This window comes from Bombus huntii, chromosome 6 (assembly GCF_024542735.1).
Source record: "Bombus huntii isolate Logan2020A chromosome 6, iyBomHunt1.1, whole genome shotgun sequence".
NCBI lineage: Eukaryota > Metazoa > Arthropoda > Insecta > Hymenoptera > Apidae > Bombus > Bombus huntii.
In genome coordinates this window covers 3,636,870-3,664,505 of record NC_066243.1, presented here as the reverse complement: position 1 = coordinate 3,664,505, position 27,636 = coordinate 3,636,870, and the positions used below count along the sequence as shown (strand labels likewise).

The 27,636-nt window shown below is 34.1% G+C and overlaps 1 protein-coding gene and 1 long non-coding RNA gene across 8 annotated transcripts in view; one reads left to right on the top strand and one right to left on the bottom strand.

The window, feature by feature from the left end:
- LOC126866599 (uncharacterized) overlaps window positions 1-27,636 on the top strand; it is a 156,404-nt gene that overhangs the window by 36,216 nt on the left and 92,552 nt on the right. The window contains exon 6 of one of the 4 annotated variants that reach the window (XR_007689940.1): window positions 5,122-5,315. The exons of the other annotated variants lie outside the window; for them this stretch is intronic. This is a non-coding gene — a long non-coding RNA (uncharacterized LOC126866599). Of the gene's footprint in view, window positions 1-5,121; window positions 5,316-27,636 lie in introns of those variants that run through there. 4 annotated transcript variants of the gene reach the window in all.
- LOC126866590 (amphiphysin) overlaps window positions 1-27,636 on the bottom strand; it is a 146,799-nt gene that overhangs the window by 31,596 nt on the left and 87,567 nt on the right. The window lies entirely within an intron of this gene.

Sequence of the window (27,636 nt, the reverse complement as noted above, 5' to 3'; positions counted from 1 at the left end):
AATTGTAATCTTCACTGCGAAAAACATAAACTTAGTGCAAATTTTGTTACATTTTCATTCTACGTTTAGTGAATTTTTGCTAACTAAATATTTTACTAATTAAATTTCCTCCTAAAATTGTAATCTTCACTGCGAAAAAATATAAACTTAGTGCAAATTTTGTTACATTTTCATTCTACGTTTAGTGAATTTTTATTAACTAAATATTTTATTAATTAAATTTTCTCCTAAAATTGTAATCTTCACTGCGAAAAAACATAAACTTAGTGCAAATTTTGTTACATTTTCATTCTACGTTTAGTGAATTTTTGCTAACTAAATATTTTATTAATTAAATTTCCTCCTAAAATTGTAATCTTCACTGCGAAAAAATATAAACTTAGTGCAAATTTTGTTACATTTTCATTCTACGTTTAGTGAATTTTTACTAATACGTTACACTATCCACTAACTTATTTAAAGTTACGTTTCCAATATTCGCCCACGCGGATTTTATTCCTTTTCTACGTCCAACGATATTTTCTGCAAGTGGCTTCTCCCGATCGTAAAGTCTCCTTGCTACAATTTCCCACAGGTTCTCGATCGCGTTCAGGTCAGCACCCAGTGCTGGTCATCGTGATAATTCTATCGCGAAATTTTCGAGCCACTTTCCTGTAGCAAAAATTCTCTTTTGTCTTCCATTTCCATCACGAAAGGCAATAGCTCGCCATGTAACATCTTCTGACATCCCACAGCGATCAATCTACTTTTCCAAAAATAATTTCACTTGCCATATCCAGGTACTATCACTGTTTTCTTGAAAATATTCAACAAACAAAGAAGAAAATGTGTTTGGGTGTATTCACAGCATCGTGGATGAAAAAATTTTGTATTATAAAAAAATATGAATACATTTCTTTGGAAGAGATTTCTCAAAAGATTGAGCAGCGAAGATCGAGCAGAAAAAGCTTGTTGCTGTAACTTTAAGCGTAACGTAACTAAATTTTAATACTGTGATTACGCCAATATAAATCGAACAGACTCGGTCAATCTGTTTACAAGGTTGCTACAAGGTAAACTAACAAACCGAACAGCACAGGTTACGAACAACCTTGTCCTATTTACCATAACTGCAATATTTATATCCAACAAACAGCAAGATGAATTGATAGAGCAGACAGTAACATGACTGATAAATTGCTTTGTACGTCTTTGAATCTGAAAATAAGTTTTCGCTCTCAATGGCTCTTTTAACGCTAGAAGTCATTGTTTGGGTATAATAAGACAACCGTGTGTGCAGTAGACTATGAATAGCGACGGACATAAGAAACGTAGAGGATCTTATACGTCTGTTGATTGCATTATATACGCCAATCAACGTTCATGGCGAAGAAATAACGCGTTAACAGGTTACATTGGCAACGAAGGTGAAGAAGTTTTGCGTCCATAGAACGATTTCTAAATCGTTGAATTCGATCAACTGATTGACCCTTGTGCCATGTATTTTTCCTACACACGTTTCTTTCTCTAACATAGACAAAGTGGCATGTTTTAAAATGTTCACCTGACAAATCTTTTTATCGATCTTCGTAGCGAACTGATAAGAGATCTGCGCTAGATTTTCTTCTATAATTTCCAGCCATTTTGTAACAATTATTTTACCGATCGACGAAGGTATTGGAACGGGTACGATAGAAAGTAATTAGTTTGAAGATCAGGCAACTGCTCGAAATAAAATTACAGCTCGGCACGAAGCAAATTGTCGCAGAGCCAAATATTGCAGCGTATCTTCGCGCCTTCTCTTTCTTTAACAGACGATGTAATCTAAACGTTCTATAGCTGTACATTAATTGTACAAATTAATAAAAAAATTATGTTACGTTAGAAAGAAGATTTATATACGGGGTGTCGGAGATTTAAACGCCCAAACGATGTCAGTATTTTGTGTCTAAGTAAGAAAAAATTGTTATATAGACGTAGGCTTCGAAGATGGTATCCCACTGAGAGTAGCCATCCACATGTTATATTACTATATCACTAAGCTATAATATTTTACCAAATGTCCTACTGGACAAACTGTAAAATGTAAATAAATAAATAAACAAAAAAAAAATATAAGCGTAGATCGCTCAAAGCTGTAGGAAAAAGTTACAAGAAAAATATGAAGTTCAAAAATATAAGTGTGAAAAAATATGAAGGAAGAGCAGCAGACTCGCGGTTACTGCGATACCATTCACTTTTATCTTGTTTGTACAAAGGCAACTAATTCTTCTTCTCGAAATGTCCATCGTTTCGACGATACAGAATCGATAATACAATTTATCGTCCTGCGAATTTCATTCCCATTTCGTCTCATTTCCGCAAATGTTTCATTCTCAGACGCAGATATTTTGCGACGGAGAATTAGTTATTCACTTTTGCATAGACAGAGTGAACGTATGTATGGCTGGTTTCTGCTTACATCAACACCATCATCATCAACTTCTTACATTACAGTGCAAACGCGAGCCTCTTGCTGCTCCCTTTGTATTTCATATTTTTGTCGTGAATTTTTAACGAAGCTTTAAGCGACCTATGTTTATCTAACGTTTTTGCCCTGTTTAGGCCCATAAAATATACACATGGATAACGTTCAGTCGGTAAAACCAAGGCCAAGCCTGTACATCTCCAAACACCTACGATGCATGGCTGGAGCATAAATAAATAAATAGAGAAAAAATATATTGTACATGCTACATGTAAGCAGAATCGAGGTTTCAAATGTTATAATGAAAAAAGGAAAATATACGTTTGGAGACATTCAGGGAAATATAACAGCATGTGGGTTAAACAGTCTACATTGTATGTATTGTGTGTGCGTTGTGTGTACAGAGAAACTCAGAAACATTATCATTGTATGTTTCGTCTTACTGAATAAAATTACCCTCTATAAGACCGTAATAAAACCTGTCTGGACCTACAGAATTCAACTATGGGGAACAGCAAGTAATTCCAACATTGAAATACTCCAACGCTTCCAATCGAGAACGCTAAGATCCATTATAAATGCACCCTGGTATGTCACCAACGAACTAATACATCGCGACCACAAGATACCAACAGTCAAAGAGGAAATAGCAAAATATAGCGACAGATATAGCAAAAGAGTCAAGAAACATCGAAACCCCCTAATTACTGGAGTACTTGATACGTCGGACCAGATCCGCAGGCTGAAGAGACACTACCCGCTAGACCTAAACGCTAGATTCAATTAGTTATCTAAATTAAGTAATATTTACTTATTTATAATAGTTACTTATAAATTATACTTATCTATAATAAGTATTAACTTATCATAAATAATTAGCCATGTCACTGCGCCACGCCAGAAAAAAATTACTGAAAATTCTCAATGCGAGAATTGATTGTAAATTTTAATAAATAAAAAAGAAAAATTGTATGTTTCGTCCGGTGAATCTTTGCGTAGCCCGGAAACAATATAATCAATCAATATAATTAGTTGGACCGTAATATTCATAAGGAATTGTCGTAGAACTAAGCATTTCGATTTGACCGTTAAGTGGTATGGAACATCTTCGAGTCAAGATGTTCCTTATGGTTATTGCTCCATCAGGTAAAAAGTGGGGAAACGTGGATTTTCCCATGTATTTTCATCCGCAAGCTACCGGTGGTGAGGCGACCAACACCCAGCAAGAGTTTTCCTCTGCGGCAGTGTCACGTAAAATTAAGGCATCGGTTTTAAAGACAAGAAGGTTGAGGCGTAACTCAACTTTATGTTCCTTTTCTATAGAACTTTATTAAATAACACAAGTTTATAAATAACACAGTTTACGCTATTGATCTGGGAGATGTTGACTGATGAGAGTTTGTAATTTCAGTGTCGAGGTGTTCTCGTATTATTACGGAGGAAAGCTCGGTGTGAGTGTGTCTCTTTGAGCTAACAACGCGGATTCGTTGTTCACACTTTTCGTTAGGAAAAGTGAGGGTGACGGTCCGCGATGCCAATTGATTATAGCCCACGTTAATAAATGAAGATGAGAGGAGGAAGCCTCCTGCCAACGTAGCTCGTAGGTGACATTGTTTATGAAAAAAACCAGCTTTTCCGTTAGCCAAATATTCGATGTTCCCGTTAGGTAACTACCTGCTTTCTTCGTAATTTGTAAGAACGTGCAATAAACCTAAGGACTGTTCCAAGGACCATCCATAAACCGATAAAACTTAAAGGAACAATAAACTAAAAGTTTAAGTTCATGATGGGTTCTTGAGGTTATTGAGGGTACGCGGTGAGGGCCCGCACATATCTAGCCTCTAATGTCGATTAACGTCACAACAGCATCGTCACCGAACTTTACTGGATCTACGACTATAGGTCAGTCGACGTGTCTGCACTGAGTTCACTGCTTTAACTCAGTCAACATATATTCATTAACTATATCTACTTTTGATAACTCATCTAATTAACATATAATATATATACGCAACGAGCGTAATCATCTTATCTACAATCGTTGTTGGAATAAAGAGTACATTATAACGTGTTACCTCAGCGTTATAAATAAATTCAATCACATCTATTATCGTAAACAAAATAGGGGATCGACCAGTTTCGTGGCGTCGATTGTATATCGTAACGAGAATTTACGATTCCCGTTGACGTGTTTCCAGAGATCGGGTCCGCGAATGCTTGAAAAACATTGTACTATATGTGTGCACTCGAGATATTGATTTAGAGGAAGACTATATCAAAGTCTAACTAAGAAGCAACAAAGTTGTTTCCTCGAGAGTCTAATATCTTATTGATGTAGTCTTGAAACTTTGTAGACACATTGTATATAGGAGTAGGTATTTCAATTTACAAAAGAATTTGTGAGGCCTTCGTTGACAAGATGTATAATACGATCCCCAAGGAAGCATATTTCTGTGCAGAAATTTTAGAACGTTGCTATACTTACTACACCCATTAGTGGCAATAATCATTAGTTTAGAATATTTAGCTTTTTTCGCGCTTAATGCTGCAGCTACATATCGGCCATAATACCTATGGCATAATTCAATTAATACTATTACCAGACTATACATACAAGCAAATACTAAACATATACATATATATATACAATATATATGCAAGTACTATATATACAGGGTGGTTGGTAACTGGTGGTACAAGCGGAAAGGGGGTGATTCCACGCGAAAAAAGAAGTCGAAAATATAGAATAAAAATTTTTCGTTTGAGGCTTTGTTTTCGAGAAAATCGACTTTGAATTTTCGCTCGGTACGCGCGCGGTACGTTATAACGGATCTCACCGTAGATTTTTAAAAAAATTAAAAAAAAAATTTTTATTGTGTGTATATACACACAAGTACAAGTACTATACATATACAAGTAGCATGTATTATATATATACAAGTGCAAATACTATATATATACAAATAACATATGCTATATATATAAGTACAAGTACTACATATATACAAGTAGCATTTACTATATATATATATATATATATATATATATATATATATATATATAATGGATGAAACAAATAGTATATATATAGTATATATATATATGTATAGTATATATAGCATGTATAGTATATATATATATACTTATATATGCAAGTTCATATCTGTATAAATTAAAATAATGGGTTTCAAACAAGATATTTGTTTCATCCATTACAAATTCTAACTAACACTCTACTTTGGATGTTTTATATTATATCTTCATGTGTTATACGCACTCCGTACATTTCTTCATCGTCTGTAAAGTTCAGTTTCATTAATGGTGAAATTTTAACAGGTGCTCGATTACCTAAGTTATCAGTATAAAAAAACAATAAAATAAAATAATAAAACAGTAAGAAGTTTAATAATAAAGCAAACATAAGTTCCCAATTAAATTAATTAAATTGTACAAATCACTTGATTATTCCGCATTGAGTCCATTTAAAGTTCTACATCTTTTTATGGCACTACCAGCTAGACCTAAACGCTAGATTCAATTAGTTATTGAATTTAAGTAATATTTACTTATTTATAATACTTACTTACAAATTATACTTATCTATAATAAGTATTAACTTATTATAAATAATTAGTCATGTCACTGCGCCACGCCAGAAAAATTACTGAAAATTCTCAATGCGAGAATTGATTATAAATTTTAATAAATATAAAAAAAAAAACTTTTTATGGCCTACATAAGACAAAATCTTAGTTTAGGTGACCATGATCGAGTAATATCGGTGTCACGATATAATTTTTGCATTAAATATTCTGGTTCTTAGAAGAGGAGAAGAGCTTCAGAACAAAATTGAAGCAATAAATCAGGGGATGAAGAAGCATGATGTCAAAGAAGAAAAGGGGCAATACAAGTAATGTAAGATACAGGTGTACATAGGTAGACATACTAACTCGGAGTATAAGGACAGATGTAGGTACTTGTCTATACAGCTAACAGAGTTTAAGTTAAGTTATGATTATTGTTATGATTTGTTTATTACGTACGTGGTTTTCATTACGATTAGGTTTATGTCTGTCGTTCTGGTTTAAGTTACGTTACGATTATTGTTATGGTTTGTTTATTACGTACGTGGTTTTCATTACGATTAGGTTTATGTCTGTCGTTCTGGTTTAAGTTAAGTTATGATTATTGTTATGATTTGTTTATTACGTACGTGGTTTTCATTAGGATTAGGTTTATGTCTGTCGTTCTGGTTTAAGTTAAGTTATGATTATTGTTATGATTTGTTTATTACGTACGTAGTTTTTATTACGATTAGGTTTATGTCTATCGTTTTGGTTTAAATTAAGTTACGATTATTGTTATGATTTGTTCATTACGTACGTAGTTTTTATTACGATTAGGTTTATGTCCGTCGTTCTGGTTTAAGTTAAGTTATGATTATTGTTATGATTTGTTTATTACGTACGTGGTTTTCATTAGGATTAGGTTTATGTCTGTCGTTCTGGTTTAAGTTAAGTTATGATTATTGTTATGATTTGTTTATTACGTACGTGGTTTTCATTAGGATTAGGTTTATGTCTGTCGTTCTGGTTTAAGTTAAGTTATGATTATTGTTATGATTTGTTTATTACGTACGTAGTTTTTATTACGATTAGGTTTATGTCTGTCATTCTGGTTTAAGTTAAGTCATGATTATTGTTATGATTTGTTTATTACGTACGTAGTTTTTATTACGATTAGGTTTATGTCTGTCGTTCTGGTTTAAGTTAAGTTACGATTATTGTTATGATTTGTTTATTATGTACGTGTTTTTCATTACGATTAGGTTTATATCTGTCGTTCTGGTTTAAGTTAAGTTACGATTATTGTTATGATTTGTTTATTACGTACGTGGTTTTCATTAGGATTAGGTTTATGTCTGTCGTTCTGGTTTAAGTTAAGTTATGATTATTGTTATGATTTGTTTATTACGTACGTGGTTTTCATTAGGATTAGGTTTATGTCTGTCGTTCTGGTTTAAGTTAAGTTATGATTATTGTTATGACTTGTTTATTACGTACGTGTTTTTCATTACGATTAAGTTTATGTCCTTCGTCCTGGTTTCGTGTTTATGTATTTTTGTTTACGCGTAAGTTTTATGCTTATCGTTCTACGTTATAGCGTAAATGGGAGACGCAAAGTCGGAAGGTAAACAGAAATAAAGAATTCTAAGTTTTACTCTGCTGTGTCTTTCTTCAGGTACGTTCCTTGCTCAGACGTTGTTCAGACACTACATACGCATATGTGGCTTTGCATACAATACATGTGATACGATCGAAAGTATAGTTCGATATAATCTAAAATAAATAAAATATAGATGGAAAGTTGTAAAAGTATAGTAAAAATAAAAGAAAAATCTATAAGCTACGCAACTTGTAACTTATCGATACACTCACATTACTATTTGGTAAATTACTACGCAAGTGTGTCCGGTACTGTTTCAATGTTCCTTTGCTAGGTGTAATTTAGAAACAGAAAAATATAGAACAGTTTATAGAACATGACAGAACGATCGTTAGATTTCACATGTTACACGTCACTAAAGAATATTAATGTCTTACGTAAAACGCTAAGAGATATTATATAATAAACGTTAGAACGAAACCGAGGTATCCCTCGTATAATACGGCGGTTTGGTTCCGAAAGAAATCTCCTGTCATGCGAAACAATGTCATACGAAACGACGAGTTAATGCAAAAGTGGTAGTTAGGATCCAATTGTCAACAAAAGTACACGTACTATTTCTTCGTAAAACAAAAGAGAAACGTGTTTATTAAAATGATCAATAATTAATTTAAAGTATCGCATATTAATATTATTTACGTTCATTGGGAAAAATATCATCGACTTTTTATTCGAAACGTTTGGAGTTGCTACTTGTACTACTTATAATACTTGTAGTATATATTAGGTTGTCCAAAAAGTATCTTTCTTTTACAGACACGTGTTTTACAACGATGCATCTTTATACGAACACGAAACCTAATCCGTCGAACGTTGTGATTTTTATTTTGATAGAACAAAATGGATCATACGTAATTCGATAAAATAATATAAACCGGAAAATGTTGTGCATCCATTATTTGCTTATAAAACGAAAGAAACTTTTCGGACGACCTAATACTATAATATAGATATACATAGGATGAGATACGAGATTAGATAGTAATAATATAATATAATATAATATATAACACAATACACATAATACACTGATACAGTATATACTACCATTTACCATTTCTATAGCGAAGAAATTTTCCAGTGCAAAGGGTTAATACTCCGCGAACCAAAAATGGACTAACAAATTTCATACGCAGATCTAAGGCAACGTATTACGCTTGAAACATCGAATGCCAGTGCTTGAACTTAAAAATTCCTTTCCTTATTTTACGTTCCTTCGTGTAAGGATTTCTCCAATTTCTCTAATTCTCGAACCTGGTTACTCGAGTTATAGGAATACCGCGTTTTATGCGCGTCTGCCGAATTCTCGAACCACGTTAGAGCGAATCCGCGTGGTAAAAATATCAGAGGAGATACCTGGACACATTTTTAAGTAGGAAACGAATACGGAAAATTCTTAATATTTGGGAAAGTGCGTGCTCCTGGTCGATCGATAGATCGAAATAAAACGACGCTGTCTACGATGATACGCGACAGACGAAACCTTTGAACCTTGCTTCGTCATCGAGTAGTTTATACCGATAAAAAGAGAACACAAGTTTGCTTGATTCGCGATCGAGCAATGCTCGACTTAAGACTCGACGATTGTCAGCAGCCTCGTTATACCTGCGGAAATAATTGCAGTTACATCACGAACGTGGAACATATACAGCTGCTAGTACAAGAGGAATCAATTTATATGCATTTTGCATCGCACAGAAATAGAGAAAAGTGTTGGCAATACGGTTCTGTGTTCCCGTTTTATCGTCCGCATTGTCTTCTCATGCCATTTCCATGCACCTTATTACAGGATGAACAAAGAAAATAAGAAAACCACTTGGGTGTGTTTGAACGCGTTTGAGCGAGTGAATGGGACTGAGGCGAATAGATGCACAACTTGTTAGTTCAAAACTCGTCTAATCTTCCTTTGCACTTATAATGCATAATATTATATTATATTGTATTATATTATATTATATTGTATTGTATTATATTATATTATATTGTATTATATTGTATTATATTATATTGTATTGTATTAAATTATATTATATTGTATTATATTGTATTATATTGCATTGTATTGTATCGTATCGTATCGTATTGTATTGTATTGTATTATATTGTATTACATTGTATTACATTGTATTACACTGTATTACATTGTATTGTGTTATATTGTGTTATATTGTATTATATTGTATTATATTGTATTGTATTGTATTGTATTGTATTGTATTGTATTGTATTGTATTGTATTGTATTGTATCGTATTGTATCGTATTGTATCGTACTATATCGTACTGTATCGTATTGTATCGTATTGTATTACATTGTATTACATTATATTGTATTATATTGTATTATATTGTGTTATATTGTATTATATTGTATTATATTGTGTTATATTGTGTTATATTGTGTTATATTGTATTATATTGTGTTATATTGTGTTATATTGTATTATATTGTATTATAGTGTATTATATTATATTATATTATATTATGTTCCACGTCTAATCGTTTTTCTCTTTTTCTTTCATTAAGGTTTTTAAGATCGTATCACCTACAAGATTATTAGCGATCTCGCGAAGAGGAAGTTTTTCCTTAGCGCATTTTCTAACGTTTAATAAAGCTGGCGGCTACAGCATTGTGGATAATTGTAGACTCAAACGCGCTTTCTTTATATTTTTTCGATATCTTCGAGCAACCACTGATCGTATTTGGATATGTTAAGTGAAATTGTGTTTTTAAAAGGGCAGATTGAACGCTACGGAATGTCAGGAGATGTTACATGGCGAACTACTGTCTTTCGTAATCGAAACAGGAGACAAAAAGACAATTTTTCAACGAGACAATGCTCCTATTACTGTACAGCCGTCGTTACGGAAAAGTGGTTTCAAAATTTCGCAATAAAATTATTGCAATGGCGAGCATTGAACTCTGATCTGAACACGGTCGAGGATCTGTGGGCAATTCCAGCGGGTAAACTTTACGATCGGGAGAAGTCACCGTTGGGAAATATCGTTGAACATAAAAAAAGAATAAAATCCACGTGAGCGGATATTCGTAACGTAAGTTTAAATAAGTCAGTGAATGGTGTACCTGATAATTGGATCAATAAAGGTAATCAAAGATAAGGAAAAATCCACTAAATATTGAACGAAAACGTAACAAAATCAACGTTCAGTTTATATTTTCACAGCCAAAAATACAATTTTACAGGAAAAATAATAATACAATTACAATAAAAATACAGCAAAAATACAGGAGAAAATTTCATTGTTCGCTAGTTTCGAAAGAAGAAAGCTTCGGTTTGTTGTATCCTCAGCTTCGCATTATATTTAATATAAAATTATGCAAAATATCTTGTCAATCTTTGTTTTAATGTTATGAAAAATCTAAAAATGGGGTTCACCTCATAATCGCCGTATTTCGTGAATATTTTTAATATTGCATAATCGATAAAAATTTGACAATAACAAAAAAATTAAAAATTATTTCATCGATCTATTTGCACATAAAATTACAAAATTACAAAAGACGGTCCTATAAACTACAATTTTTCACTCATTCCAATCTACTAAAATTACATTAGTTAACAAATTATCGTGCAAAAGGGTCCAGCACAAGATTCGATGTAATTTTAATCTACTTCCTGTCTCTAGATTACGCTATTTTTTTCCAATTTTTTCAAATTTTCAACGTACGATAGCATAATCTTTTTTAATTGAAAATCTATTTGAATCTTCTTAAAATACTTGTATTATTATTTGATTCGTAAAAATCACGTTAGAAAGGAATAAAACATCGATTCTGATTAATCTGTTTACTAAATCTTTTAGATCTCGTTACTTCTGTAAAATGGTAATTTATTCGATCAACAGAACTTCCATCGACTAGAATAGAATCGAATATAATGAAATTAAAGCGCGAGTAACTGCAACGCGGTAATTTATGCCCTCGTTTAGGAATGAAACCGACGTTGGTTTAACACAGAATAGATAGACAGATGCTAATTAAAGCAACAATGTACAACACGTTCCGAGCTACTTGCTTATGTATGGACGTGCCAATACGTTTTTAACATTATACCTAAGTTAAACAAGAGTCAGCAACACGATCCCAACACGATGAATTGAAGATCTTGCTACAAAAATTGAGCAAGTTCACCTTTTACAGAAATCGTACTTGTTCGATTTTTATATATTTTTGTACGTTGCCGATTAATCGACGCGAGAATCAGATGAGCTCAATGCGTTCGTAACAATTTTTACACCAATTTTTTTTACACCAACAAATTTTCATCCAATGTGATCTTCGAGAAGAAGAATTAGCTACGTGCAGGACTTTTGTTCTAAAATATAGCGTTAACAGTAGCGTTAACGTAGTATTAATCTGTCAGCCAACGTGTTCTGAACGTTTGGTAAATCTGTTCTTTTAATTTCTTCTTGATGACTCAAAACGTCTTCGGACAAACAGAAATCGTATCGGTCGTCGGCAAGTAAACACATGCCAAGGAGACAAGCCGGATGTCAGGGATTTATCTAGGAAACTGTTCGAGGAAAGTGGAAAAATAAAGAACAGATGAGAAATAAAGAAGTGAAGAAACAAAATATTCCGCTTGAAGTTCTCAGTGTTTCGATGTCAGAACCATTCAAGTGCAAATATTGGAAAAGATTTGCTAGGTACATTTTTCAGAAATGTAAGAAGCATCGTTTCTCACGTTATTTGTCACGTTAATAGCTTCCTAAAGTTAAAATATTAATTGCTTTAAACAAGTCGTAATTAATTCAGCTTTATTGAATTTCCTAGAATTTTTAGAATCTGAACTTTCGGATCGCCTTTTGCACCGAGCTCTTCCATTTAATTTGATTACGTTCTGCGAGTAATATTCTCCATATTCTAATCGCATTTTTCTATCGTCAAAGGATTTGAGGATAATGCAAAAGGATATTTATTGATGTGCGAGATAAATGATCTATTTATTCGAGAATCGAAGTCGACTCTCAGTCGGGTTGGTCGTATCGGCGCTCGATTTTATTCCACCGATGAGCTAAAGTGAAATTTACATTGTTTCGCCGTGTAGGAACACGGCGGATGAACGCTGCTTTCATACGCGGATGGAACGATGATGAAAGCAGCGTTCATCCGCCGTGCTTTTCGAAGCGAAACAGTGTAAATTCCGGCTTAACGTGGTCCAGAATGAACATATATCGGATGTTATAGCGAAGAGGGTGAAATTTGTTTGTGGAAAGATAACAGAAAAATCCGAATGCTAAAGAAGGCTGCTAAGAGCCGAAGAAATTTCGTTCGTTGAAAGAAAAGCGAGATTCGAATATGAAAAGTCTAAGAATAATAACAGGCTTGAGTTGAATGAATATTTAGAGTCTTCCGTGTAAAAGATTACTAAATATAATTGAAACGTTGAATTTCAAAGTGCAGTCTCGGTTGTTCGTTTAACAGAAGTTGCGTATCATCTCACGTATTTCGAATTTTATCATAATTTCATTTCTTCCGAAATTTTAACGCGAAGAATGAGAAGGTGTAAATAGTCAGGTATTGCGAAAGCAGATAAACAAACTTTCAACCGATTAAATAATTAGTTAAACCCAAATACATATGCAATATTATATTACCAAAATTTTTCTAAGCTTTCATTATACGATTGGATATTAATAGACCTAGTTAATCAACTTTTCAACCGACTAAATAATTAATTAAACCAAACTATTTATGCAATATTATATTACCAAAATGATTCCTACGCTTTCATTATAGTTCTTAGAAAAGTCCTTAGGTTTATTGTGCACTCTTAGAAATTACGGAAAAAGCTGATAGTTATATAACAGGGAAAAACGGACATTTACCTAATGGAAAATGGTGGGTTTCCCCATGAAAAAGACACCCATGAGCCACGTTGATAGGAGGCTTCCTCCTCTTATCTTCATTCATTAATGCTGGCCATAACCAATGGGTATCACGGATCGTTACCCTCACTTTTCATAACGAAAAGTGTGAACAACGAATCCGTTTCCTTCGTTCAAAAAATACCTACACACCTAGATTTCTCGGGAATTACATGAGAGCGTAGGTTCAGTTATCTCTCAGTAATAACAGACTCAACATCTCAAGACTTCTTCGACTACAACATATCAACATATCAGCATGTAAACATGTCAAACTGCCAGCACGTCGACATGTTCAACATGTCAAACAAGTCAGCATGTTCAACATGTCAACATGTCAAACATGTCGGCATGTTCAACATGTCAAACATGTCGGCATGTTCAACATGTCAAACATGTCGGCATGTTCAACATGTCAAACATGTCAAACATGTCAAACATGTCAGCATGTTTAACATGTCAAACATGTCAGCATGTCCAACATGTCAACATGTCAGCATGTTCAACATGTCAACATGTCAAACATGTCAAACATGTCAGCATGTTCAACATGTCAAACATGTCAACATGTCAAACATGTCAGCATGTTCAACATGTCAAACATGTCAAACATGTCAGCATGTTCAACATGTCAAACATGTCAAACATGTCAGCATGTTCAACATGTCAAACATGTCAACATGTCAGCATGTTCAACATGTTTGACATGTCAAACATGTCAAACATGTCAAAATTGTCCGCATGTTCAACATGTCTAACATGTCAACATGTCAAACATGTCAGCATGTTCAACATGTCAAACATGTCAGCATGTTCAACATGTCAACATATCAATATATCTACTCGAGCTCTGTCTTCAGATCAGTCATAATCTCTGCACTGATTCTCTCATCTAAGAGTAATCTTTTCTTACTTTCTTGGCGTTACTTTCTTTGTTTAAAGTTGTTGGAAATACATAGTTTATAACCCTGTTAATCGCAGGGTTATACCACCCGAACCACCCCATTATCTCAATGGAAATCGGGGGGTCGATCTATTCGTGGCGTCGATTATTACAATCGTAACGGGTATTTACGACTCCCGTTGACTCGTTTCCTCGCGAACGCGCCTCCCCGCGACTGATCGAAAATACAAATATTATATTACCAAGATTTTTCTACACTTTCATTATACGATTGAACATTAGTAGACCTATGTAATCATCTTTTCAACCGACTAGATAATTAATTAAACTCAAATACATGTACAATATTACATTATCCAAATTTTTTACGCTTTTATTACACGATTTATGAACACTAATGGACATGGTTAATCAAATTTTCAACAGATCAAATAATTAATTAAACAAAAATACGTATACAACATTATATTAGCAAAATGTTTCCTACAATTGTATTATACAATTTATGAATACTAATACACTTAGTTAATCAATTCCAGCTAATTCAACTGATTAAATAATTAAACCAAAATGCATATATAATATTACATTACCAAAATCCTTCTACGTTTTTATTATACGTTTTACGAATACTAGTAGACCTAATTAAACAAACTTTCAACCGATTAAACAATTAATCAAACCCAAATACATGTACGATATTACATTATCAAAATTTCTCTATGCTTTTATTACACGATTTATAAACACTAATTGACCTGGTCAATTAAACTTCCAACTAATTAAATAATTAATCAAACCCAAGTACATGTACAATACTTCATTATCAAAAACTGTTTCTCCTTTAATTATACCACTTATGAACACTAATAAACCTAATTAAACAAACTTTCAACCGATTAAATTATTAAACCTAAACACATGTACGATATTACATTACCAAAATGTTTCCTACCATTCTATCATACGATTTACAAACATTAATAGACGCTCCCGTATTATCCTAGTTTTTCGATTATCCGAGATTGGTTCGGTGCACGCTATCTCGGATAATCCAGCTTTTATCGTATCGTTCGGTTTCTAAAATTGCTTAAACCGAATTTACACAGTTGCACTTTGGAGAAACACGGCGAACGAACGCCGCTTTCATTCTTGTCTCATACGCGGATAAATAATTTTAAAAGTATTTGTTTGTTGATGCGCGTATGAAAGAAGAACGAAAGCGGCGTCTATTCAGCGTGCTGCTTCAAAGCGTAGAAACGCTATAATTCGACTTGAATTTCATTTCACGGATCTCTGTAACTTTCGAATCAGCTTGAAATGTTCGTTCGAGAGATCTCCTCCTACTAATCTTCTCGAATTTCAATTTCTTCTCCACTGGTATTTGACACGGATTCTTCCATAGCTTTTACAAGTGTTTCTACGAATGCTGGTCGTCGTCGTCGTACGTGAATACCATCGTCCTGTGCAATAAGGCGAGACATTACGAAAGGACGTCTAGTGACGAAACAATAGCCATCGACCGCGGAGAAATTTCGCACTGTGAATGTTACCTGTTCGACTGCAACACCTTTCCTTCCGACACCTGTTGGATATATCGACGCTGGAGAAGCCTCGTTTAAGTTGCACGCGAGGCAACAAAATGCTCCGCGAGGCTGACATTTCTATGATAACTAGATCCGAGCTATACCTCTCATAGAAAGACGACTAAAAAGAAAACACCGCACTGACCTCACTAAAGAAATTTTTTGTTTTTATTTACTAATTTTTACAATCAATTCTCGCATTGAGAATTTTCAGTAATTTTTTCTGGCGTGGCGCAGTGATATGGCTAAATATTTATAATAAGTTAATACTTATTATAGATAAGTATAATTTATAAGTAAGTATTGTAAATAAGTAAATATCACTTAATATAAATATCTAATTAAATCTAGTGTTTAGGTCTAACGGGTAGTGTCTTTTCAGCCTGCGGATCTGATCCGGCGTATCAAGTAGTCCAGTAATTAGGAGGTTTCGATGTTTCTTGACACTTTTGCTATATCTGTCGCTATATTTTGCTATTTCCTCTTTGACTGTGGGTATCTTGAGGTCACTAAAGAAATAAAATAGTCAAACTCGAAGATGGTATCCCGCTGGGGGTAGCCATCCACGTGTTATTTAGCAATTAAGTTAGAAAAATTTGCCAAATGTCCAGCTGGACAAATTGTAAAGTACAAATTAAATAATAGTAATAAAAAAAAAACTAGATCTACGTGTGAAGGTGCAAAATGCACGTAATACGCGCACGAACGAGAGATGTGTATTTATAGTACATATTCATATTTAGTATAATTAATATATTATAATACTCGTAGCATTTAATTTTAGTATTTTGGATCGCGGATGTTTATGTATTCATAGGAAATTTGAAGCTTCAAAGATGCACTTACTTAAGAATGCACGTGATACTCGTAACATTTGTTATTTGCTATTTTACTGTTGTGTGTACTTTACTATTTTGTTTCTTTATTGTTACTTTTACTATTATTATTATTTTTTTCCTCAGTAATTCCAGCCTCAAGGTCAGGGAATGGACATGGTTTACAACATTCATTACTTAACTCTCATTCATCCTTCCATTCTTCAGGCATATCCCAGTCCTTATCCTATTCATCTTCATCTGTCTCTCCCTCTCTTCTCCTTATTTTCCAGCTTTCTCAATCAACTGACCATTTTTCTTTCTTTCCTACCATTTAATACTTCCCTTAGAGTATTTCTTCGCCTAATTCTACCTTTCCAGTACCTTTCCAGTTTCAGTGTATTCCTATTTATTTTAATAATTACTACCATATCACTAAATTACAATTTTTAGATTAATTTCAAAATTACTTGCATTTTTAGAGAGAAAGAGAGAGAGAGAGAGAGAGAATTACAGTTCACCATTAAAGTATGGTCGAAAACATTGTTCGTTGCGTGGCTGCAAATGACAGGAACATATTGAATCGTGTTACGCGGGACACCCTGTATATGCTGCATTCGAGTACTCGAATTCTGTGCGACGTGGAAAATTGCATTTTTTCGCGCGCAACTACAGAGTAGAAGTTTTGTGCATGGATCCACTCCTTTCATTCTGCCATTGTTTTTTATTTCTTTTACAATCCTTCGTTTATTTAGGGAAGATAATATAATAGCACGCAGGAGATCGGGCGTGTACATTTTATTTCTTTTTATTCGAACGACTGCTTTTGAAAGAGCTTTCTATTATTTTCCGCTTCTATCGCAAAATATCGTTTCAGATAAACTTTTAGTCTATTATACTTATCTATAATAAGTATTAACTTATTATAAATAATTAGCCATGTCACTGGGCCACGCCAGAAAAATTACTGAAAATTCTCAACGCGAGAATTGATTGTAATTTTAATAAATAATAAAAAAAAAAAACTTTTAGTCTATGTCCCGACTGTGTAGTTTCGTTTCTCGCCGTGCTTTTTTTCAATCGAGCTTTGACATTTTTCATTTTATTTTACCTATTTCTCTCTGCAATTTGCAACTGAATATTTTACAATATTACGACTATATGAAATATTTCCTACCTACGCTCGCTATCATTTCACCAATATCTGCCACACACTCGTCCTATCTAGCGATTAGCTTCTCACTACTTTTGCTTCTCCTCGCGGTCAGGTACAATGTTTGTCATCACTTGTTTCATCAAATGTCCAGCTGGACAAATTGCAAAGTGCAAATTAAATAAAAAAAAATTTGCTTTCTCCTATACCACTGTCCACTATCCGCTTCAAATTTAAAGCTCGAGCATGGTATTCCGTTGGGAGATGCCATCCACACGTTATTTAGCAATTAAGTTCGAAAAATTTACCAAATGTGCAGGACAAATTGTAAAGCACAAATTAAACAATAAAAAAAAAACTTCTAGGAGAACTCTGTGTTTAGTTTTTGGCACAACGATTCTCCTTACAGCGGCTTCTTTCGTCTCTATTAGAGTACCGCGGAAAGATCGCCGACATACAGACAATGTGGACGATAAAGCGCAAACGTCGACAAGCCGAAAGGGTCGGAGAACTTCAATAAGCCTAACGACTATCAATATATTTCGGCACCGCAGTCGTTGATCGTTCGGTTAGCCACCAAAGAGTCCAGAGTGAAAAGTTGTTAATCGAGAGTTGTGATATCACTGCATTAAGTTGGACATAACCTGACATACAAACACTCACCACACTAAAGAAATAAATCAATCAAATTCGAAGATGGTATCCCACTGGGGGTAGCCATCCACATGCTATATTACTATATATATATATATATATATTACTATATATTACTATATGCTATATATTACTATATATATATTACTATATATATATATATATATATATATATATATATATATATATATATATATATATATATATATATATATATATATATATATATATATATATATATATAGTAATATATATATAGTAATATATATAGTAATATATATATATATAGTAATATATAGCATATATAGCATATATATATATATATATATATATATACTATATATATATGTATAATATATATGTATATATTACTATATATATCCACATGCTATATCACTAAGCTATAATATTTTACCAAATGTCCTACTGGACAAATTGTAAAATGTAAATAAATAAATAAATAAAAAAGAACTGCATTAAGTTCGAGTTAAATGATCATCGTTTTCTGTTTAATCCACTGTAACAAATCCATCTATCAATACATTATCATACAGGATAGAAACCAGTGGAAATGCTAATTTCTAACATTTCTGAATAAAGAATTTCTATAGTACGTTTGCTCCCTCTATTCTGAGATATAAAACCTCAACAGCTGCAGTTGCGTTTACGTAGACACGCGAATTTGCATCGACTATTATATTATATATTGCGATGACTATTGGTATCTTCGAAGAAATCCAATCATTAGTCGCTACCTATGAATATGTATATGGTGTTTGCAAAGCTCGAACGATGTAATTTATTTACACAAGTAGTGGAGCAAAGTATCTTATATTTAAATTTTAGAATATTCTCTGACACAGACAAACAGAATGTCCGCTATATATTATGGTAACAGATGCATTTTCGCGTTTAAACGCTACAGTACAGTACAGATTATCGAGAATATTGATTGACGCAACGATCGATTATTATTGGAACGTCGGCTAGTGGAAGAATCGGCGATTGTGAAGAAGATTGGACGATAAGAACAGAAGACACTAGATAGAAAGAAATTGTTATATTTTTATTCAGAATTTTCTATTCCTTTTTGATATTAATATTGAAAATATACGTCTAAATAACTGACCTGCTCTCAATATATTTACAAACGTCGTGACTAGTTTGGAAAATTTATTTTTCTCATATTTTCAAAGCAAATATTATAAGTAGAAAATAGGTCCTATCGTAAAATAAAACAGCACTGATAGAAGACACGTAGAAAATGATATCGAACCTTGTTATAGATCATTCGTTTAGGAGGAAATTTTACAAACGTCGAAACTGCAAATGAAAGTAACAAAAAGAATATAATACCACAGATGTATTCGTATTGAAAAATGCATGCAATTCAGTGGCTAAAGAAATATGAATTAGATATTGAAACAAGTTAATAATCTTCCTAATTCCTTTCCTTTGACTAAATAAATGTTTATTTTCTCTTTTAATATCTATATTACATTTATAGCAAATTACGGTATATTAAATAACCAGGAAATTAAATAAAATTTAAGAGAAATGCTTGTTCTATTATCTGAAAATTCAATCAACCCGACAATCTCTTCACGGAGTCAGATGCCAGAGTTTTTCGTGTTTCGAAAAATGTATACTACGATAGTCGCAATCTCGGAGAAAATAAAATTCCATTGTAAAAATCTGCTGTTTTAGAATATTCATATCTCTCTAATGCAAGTGAGATTTTTACCACTTTGCAGAATTGGAAGAATCTCACCTACCATACGATATATGACAGTAACTAAACTGATATATAAAAGTAATTGTTTGATTTACTTATCTGATAAGCATCGGATTCTTTGTTTTCTTTCTAAACGTACGTATGTAAGTATCTACAGAGTGATTCAGTTACATCGGTCGCATTAAATCGCTTGTAAACTGTTTCCACCAAAAGTCACGCTACACGGTAATTAGCTTTTTACTATTTCGAATTTTTAATTCGAATACGGAGGTCGCCGCGAGTCTTTCTATTTTTTTACAGTGATTCAGACAGCAATGTGTAACTGTCAGCTATTAGCAACGTATAAAATGTTCGTTTTCTCCGGTTAAGCTAAATATGATTTTGCTTTAAGCCGCGCTAACCTTTTAAACTTCTCGGTCCAAGTAATTGGCTGTATCTTTAAAATTCCTCTGCCTTCGTCATAGAAAACCTGTTCCTATTGTTCCTATAATGCTATTTCGGAGAAATATCTTGATTCCGAGTCTTATAGAATATTCGTGTCCTCGTTCTTCAATTTGAAGCTAGTCTCGCTAGAAAAAGATTAAGAGAACCGAGGACGATTAGCATACCCATCGCCAATGCCTCTTTCAAACTCTACATTAGCATTATATGCAGCTCTGATAGTAGAATTATTAGTCTTAAACTCAGAAGCGAGCTTGAACTATGATTTACAATTACAAGTGCCAGTTTTATTGCATATCGGCCTTGAAAGATCCATTTAATTGCGCCATGATATCTTGTCACACGTAACTATGATAATTACGAAGAAAAAGTCGCCGCACTTCGAGATTTATATAACATGTCGTTAAAACACATCTTATCAAAATTATCAAGCGCCTAAATATCGTCCGGAACGACAGTTTCCGAATATTCGCGCAGCAGAATTTGCTGGACCAAAACGAGCGAATTAGGTGAATTGCCCTGTACCTCTGCCATTGTCACGTAGGAGACACAAGAAATCACGAAATTGACAGATCACCGGTGCTCTCCTCGCGTCGCAGTTCGAACGTTTTACAAATAAGGTAAAGAATTAGACTTTAGATATATTTAGTAGTAAAATTTATTGTACGAATCCAACAGAGTGACGGTTCAGAGTGTTAGAACAGGGAATGTCGAGAGCTGATTTTAGGAAGGTTTATATACTATGGGTTTGGCTCCTATGGGTCGATGGGGGTGTCGCCGGGGCTCAGATCAGAAATGGTCATGCTGTTACTGTTTTCTGACACTGGAACACCCTCTACGTTGCCGTTTCGATGGCCTGCGGGATGTTCGTTAGACCCCCCTGGTTTTTCTATTGCTAATTTATGGCTCGGTGACACTATCTATGCTGCAGCTGTTGCAACTGTTTTAATTAATCAAAGGAAAATTTTCTCACGAAGATGTTCGACCTGTTATCGTAGAAAATTTGTATTACGTTGTCCCAAAAGTTTCTTTCGTTTCATAAGTGAAATAATAAATGCACAACATTTTTAATTTTATACTATTTTATAGATTTACGTATGATCCATTAATAGAATAAAATAGATCAGACATAATTCAATAAAATAACATAAAATAAAAAAGGTTGTGCATTTACTACTTCCTTATAAAACGACAGGAACTTTTGGTACAACCTAGTATTTCCATAACGAATGTTTTTTTTTTTTTTTTTTATTTATTTGTTGAAATTACAATCAATTCTCGCGTTGAGAATTTTCAGTAATTTTTCTGGCGTGGCGCAGTGACATGGCTGTTTATTTACAATAAGTTAATACTTATTATAGATAGGTATAATTTATAAGTATTATAAGTAAGTGCATATGCTTAATTTGGATAATTAAATGAATCTAACGTTTAGGTCTAGCGGGTAGTGCCTCTTCAGCCTGCGAATCTGGTCCGTCGTATCGAGTAGTCCAGTGATTAGGGGGTTTCGGTGTTTGTTGACTCTTTTGCTATATCTGTCGCTATATTTTGCTATTTCCTCTTTGACTGTAGGTATCTTGAGGTCGCGATGGATGGTTTCGTTGGTAACATACCAAGGTGCGTCCATAACGAATGTGTGGTGCAAAAACACTTTGAAATTTCATTAGCACCGTAGTGAGACGCGTCTGTCATGATTATATTGATGGAATTTGCAAGCAGTCTGCAAATGTAGGAATGACAAGATGTTTATTTCTCAGTGTTACATATGCCGACAGCTAACTAATTCTTTAGCGAATGCGATGCTATTGTCACGTAGGAGACGCAAGAAATCACGAAATTGATAGATCATCGGTGATCTTCTCGCGTTGCAGTTCGAACGTTTCACGAATAAAGTAAAGAATTAGACTTTAGATATATTTAGTGGTAAAATTTATTGTACGAATCCAACAGAGTGACGGTTCAGAGTGTTAGAACTGAGAATGTCGAGAGCTGAGTTTAGGAAGATTTATATACTATGGGTTTGTCGACGGGGGTGTCGTCGGAGCTCAGGTCAGAGATGCTGTTGCTATTTTTTTTTCTGCGGGATATTCGTTAGACCCCATTGGTTTTTCTATAGTTAATTTATGACTCTGACACCGTCAAAGCCCAATTTCTTCGTTGGTTCCTAGCTTCCTTATTGCTTCATCATATCCTATCCTACGTAACTACGATAATCCTGAAGAACAAAGTCGTTGCATTTCGAGATTTACATAAGATCTCCTTAAAACACATCTTATCAAAATTATCAAGCGTCTGGACATCGCCTGAAACGACAGTTTCTGAATATTCGCGCAGCAGGACTTGCTGGCATAAAGCGAGCGAATTAGGTGAATCGCCTTGTACCTCGAGTTTCTATACCCGCCATCAAATTCTCAATTTCTTCGTCAATTCCTGGCTTCCTTATTGCTTCGTAATATTCTATCGCACGTAACTACGGTAATTGAAGAGCGCTGGTAAAAAATTGCTGTAAATGGGAAGAAACAAGTTTTCAGGAAAAAAAGGAAATCTTATGCGTTAACGTAGCCCAAATTGAAGGGAAAGAAAAGTGCGTCTGTAGAAAAGCCTGTGCGTGTCAGTTCTTAGTTGTAGACAAAACTCGATGACCCATTCGTTTGGATAGACCACATAGACAGAAGCAATTGACAAAAGCAAGAAACAATTGACTAATGTTTATTGGTGTTTATACTTTTTTCTACAGAGACAACATCGTGATACCGTCTTCTAACATTATTAATAACTACGATATTCAAAAGGGGAAATTGCAGTTGAATTCTACGCTACAATATTCTCATTGCTAAGTGGAACATTTCCCAATAAAAGATCAAAGTTTCTCAATTTTGGCACCTACAGTGTTTTCAGCGAGCACTGCTCAATTATAAATAAAGTGTTCCAAAAATCGCACAAGTGTAACTAAAAATTGTGCAAATAAAATGTAAATAGAAGACATAGATAAAAATCGAACCGGATATCGTCTTCAACGATAGTGTACGAATATTCGCACAGAAGAATTTATCAAATTCAGAAATGATCGAATTAGGTGAATCAGTCGATACCTCTAAAGTTTCTATACTGTGTCATTAAATCCCCAATTTCTTCGTCAACGCTTTAGGAAGCCTATTCCTGATTCGTCCGTATAAGGAAGCTTTCGAAGCAGCCCGCTGGAAGCTTACACGACGTCGGGAAACGCGGCAGCGGATAATTGGGCCAATTAAATGTTAATGGAGCCGCGTGACGCGAATGTTAATGTCGTTCGGTTCGAACGATCATATTCGTTTGCGCTGCGTGGCGACGCGTTTGTTTTTCAGCCAGTGGCGGTGCGCGAAGAGGAAAAGCTGTTGGAACGGCGCCAAAATGCGAGAGAAGCCATCGAAATTCGTCGACGCCCTGCGTTCACCTGTCGAACGTTCCCGATCGACTCGTGTCGAATCTGGCAGCTCCGCTTCGAGGAAACGTCTATCCAGGACGGAGGACCGCCAGATGAGAAAACGAAGGCAGCGTGATCCGCGCGTACTCGCCGATTACGTAAGCTCTTTACCGACTCTATTTGCGGAACGGTCGTCTGTTCGAAGGTGAGAGGTACGCCGACCTTCTCCGCAGACAATGTCCCACTAGTCAGTCGCTAGAGAAGCTAAGCTGTTTGCCGGGGATCGAACAGAGACGGCCAGGGCCGAGGTACCGTTCGATTTTCGAACGATGACCATTCGCCTCTTCGTCGTTGGGATTAACGCGTTGACGACCGCTAAAACTTCGCTGCCACTTACTCTGCCGCTTTCGCGATTTCACTTACGCGCGACAAATACACTTAGCTGCTGACGAGGAGACGTTAAGGAACTTTCAATGATCATTTGGGAATTACGGTATATTTTTTATCTTTTGGTACACGTTGGAACACGAAGTCAGAAATGGTAAGAAGAGATGACAATCTATACGTGAAATTGCGATATATTTTTTTTGATCGCATAGTCGAGCGAGTTTACGATTAACGTTGAACCGGATGAACGAAATAGAAGCTGGGACGAGAGTTAGGAAACGTTCTTTGCTCGAGTTATGTAACACGACGGTTTTAGTGCGGGAACTTGTAACAAAAGCTAGAAAAGTAGAGAATAATCGAGTGAGATGTTGGTAATTCTTGGGTTTCATGACTGCATCATGGTATCTGCGTGGCTACTGAATATTCAATTAATCGAACACAAGACGCAGTCGATATTTCACATTATATTTTTGGAATTTTTTGTTTTTTTTTTTTTTTTGTATATTTTTAAAAGATTAACTTCCCAGTTGACGTCTGAGGTAATCTCACAGATGTTCAAGCGTATTCAAGTCAGGAGATTGACTCGATCGTTCGATTATATTAATATTCTGTTGCAAAAGAAATTCAGTCGTAGTTATACGAGTTTTGGAGATAGAAATGATCCGAGGCATTAGACCATAATGCGAGTTTCGCCTCTGATTATTATGTGTATCGTGCCTCGTCATCTAAAAAGTAAACAAGTTTCGGAATGATTCTTTTTATTACGGACCTCCAGTTCCAGAATTTATTCGTTCAATTTTACGGCTTTTACGTGTTCGATCGAAGAGCGGTCGTAGAAAACTCTGTAAGTGGCAAACAGGTGAAACGAGTTTTTCAGGGGAAAAAGAAACCTCGTGCATGAACGTAATCCGAAGTCCATGGAAAAGAACAGTGTATCTAGAAAATAGAATAATAAATAGGAAATAATAAATAGAAAATTCTATACGTGCCATTTCTTGCGATCAGCTGTAAAGAAAACTCAATGCTGCGTTCGTTTAAATGCACAAGCCAAGAAACGATTAGCAAATGTTTATTGCTGCTTACATCTTCTTCCACAGAGCCAACGTTATGACATCACATTCTATCGTTATCAACAATTATTCAGAAAGGAAAATTGCGCTTCAATTCTACGCCACAGCATTTTCCAATGAAAAATCAACATTTTTCTATCTTCGCACTTATAGTGCTTTTTACAAGCATTCTTCAATTATTCTACCAAATTCAGAAACCAAACTGTGGCAAAGTCAGTAACATTTGAAGGCGACAAATACTATACTTGTATATAAAATGATCTTTTTTCTTTCTTTATACATTTTATATTTTATTTAATATTTTATTACATTTATTATTATTTTCCTTGAGTCTTTACAATTTGTCCAGGGAAGGGAAAATTGCGCTTCAATTCTACGCTACAGCATTTTCCAATGAAAAATCAACATTTTTCTATCTTCGCAATTATAGTGTTTTTTACAAGCACTCTTCAATTATTCTACCAAATTCAGAAACCAAATTGTGGCAAAGTCAGTAACATTTGAAGGCGACAAATACTATAGTTATGTATAAAATGATCTTTTTTCTTCCTTTATATATTTTATATTTTATTTAATATTTTATTACATTTATTATTATTTTCCTTGAGTCTTTACAATTTGTCCAGGGAAGGGAAAATTGCGCTTCAATTCTACGCTACAGCATTTTCCAATGAAAAATCAACATTTTTCTATCTTCGCAATTATAGTGTTTTTTACAAGCACTCTTCAATTATTCTACCAAATTCAGAAACCAAACTGTGGCAAAGTCAGTAACATTTGAAGGCGACAAATACTATACTTGTGTATAAAATGATCTTTTTTCTTCCTTTATATATTTTATATTTTATTTAATATTTTATTACATTTATTATTATTTTCCTTGAGTCTTTACAATTTGTCCAGGGAAGGGAAAATTGCGCTTCAATTCTACGCTACAGCATTTTCCAATGAAAAATCAACATTTTTCTATCTTCGCAATTATAGTGTTTTTTACAAGCACTCTTCAATTATTCTACCAAATTCAGAAACCAAACTGTGGCAAAGTCAGTAACATTTGAAGGCGACAAATACTATACTTGTGTATAAAATGATCTTTTTTCTTCCTTTATATATTTTATATTTTATTTAATATTTTATTACATTTATTATTATTTTCCTTGAGTCTTTACAATTTGTCCAGGGAAGGGAAAATTGCGCTTCAATTCTACGCTACAGCATTTTCCAATGAAAAATCAACATTTTTCTATCTTCGCACTTATAGTGTTTTTTTACAAGCATTCTTCAATTATTCTACCAAATTCAGAAACCAAACTGTGGCAAAGTCAGTAACATTTGAAGGCGACAAATACTATACTTGTGTATAAAATGATCTTTTTTCTTCCTTTATATATTTTATATTTTATTTAATATTTTATTACATTTATTATTATTTTCGAATCTTTACAATTTGCCCAGGAATTCGGTAAAGTGGTTTAACGATGTTGTGATCGTAGCACGAACACGTTTACTCCACTGGAGAAATAATAGTCGTCGGTGTAATAATCGCACAAACGCGATCGCGTGTTTTACGGAAATTTATTTATGTTTTAGGGAAATTGTCAAGAATTCACAGATAAAAATCAGAATAAAAAATCACACGAGCGTTTTCTTCGCAGTGTTCTGGATCAGACGTGCAGAGAAGTGGCTTGGTTGTAACATCGAGACGACGATGATCCAATCTGGTATAATGTTATCTAAAGAACGATTAAGAAATAATCTACGTGTCTGACAATGAAATTTCTCGTTTTCGTTTGCTAACATGTGTCATAAGGAAAGGAAAATCCTCGTTATCGATCGGCAAAATGCGAAGAACAGGTTGTTGCGACGAACCACACCGAATGGATGTTTGTTTTTAACTCGTTTACGCGACAGAATCGAATAGTGTTCGT